The sequence below is a fragment of the Galeopterus variegatus genome, unplaced genomic scaffold, assembly GCF_000696425.1.
Source record: "Galeopterus variegatus unplaced genomic scaffold, G_variegatus-3.0.2 Scaffold7856, whole genome shotgun sequence".
Taxonomy (NCBI): Eukaryota; Metazoa; Chordata; class Mammalia; order Dermoptera; family Cynocephalidae; genus Galeopterus; species Galeopterus variegatus.
The window spans coordinates 58,502-59,394 of record NW_007733967.1 but is presented as its reverse complement, the minus strand read 5'-3'; positions in this window follow the sequence as shown (position 1 = coordinate 59,394).

The window sequence follows — 893 nt, the reverse complement described above, 5'->3', positions numbered from 1 at the left end:
AAACCCAAGCTTCACTAAGAAATGGGCTAATGGCTAACAGTCGGCTCTCTTGGGTTTGGCTTCTGACTCTGCTGCTGACTGCTGTGTGGCCCTGGGCAAGTATTTTCACTCCTTGGATCCGCATGTCTTACATGAAGAGCAAGGAGGTTGAATAAGATCATTGCTGTGACCTTTTCAACTAGAAGAGTCTGGTCTGATCTTTGCTTCAAATCCTGGCTCTGCCTTCTTGAGGAGGCTGTATGGGAGGAAGGGCTGAGAATAACTTTGCAAGCACTCTGCAAAGCTCAAAGTATGTCTTGCATCAAGAAAGAATCTGCTGGCAAGGAAGGCCTCTTCCCAGACTTGGGATTCTGGTGGTTTTGGACAATAGTAAAAGTCAGAGTCCCCTAAAATAACCCTCATTCTTTGGGGGAGGGGCAAGAGAAGACACAGCCTATGTGTCAAAGTGTCAGTGTCTGGGAACCATAGAACAACTCCAGTCAGTGGTGCTGATGCCAGGCTTGCACTGTGTACATGGAACCCCTCCAGTCGCCCTGCCAATCAAGCCTCTGATTCTCCTGTCTCAAGTGTGTCCAGTACTCTTGGCTATATTTGGAGATTATCAGCATTAATATAAGATAGAAAAGACCCACAGAGCTGGGAGAGAGCTTGTAGACCCTTATTAACCTCTCCCTCACCCTTTGTCAAAGCAATTGAGGCCCAGAGAGAGGAAGGGGTTGCCCAACATCACACAGCAAGTCAGCAGCCATGGTAGGTCCAGTACGTGTACTCTGCTCTGCCGGGGGTCTGGTAGCTGTATTCACTCCACTTGGGGTATCTGCAGGATAGAGGCAGGGTGGCTCTCAGTGCGGTGAGCTGCCCCAGTGAGGACCCAAGTACAGAAAGAACCATTA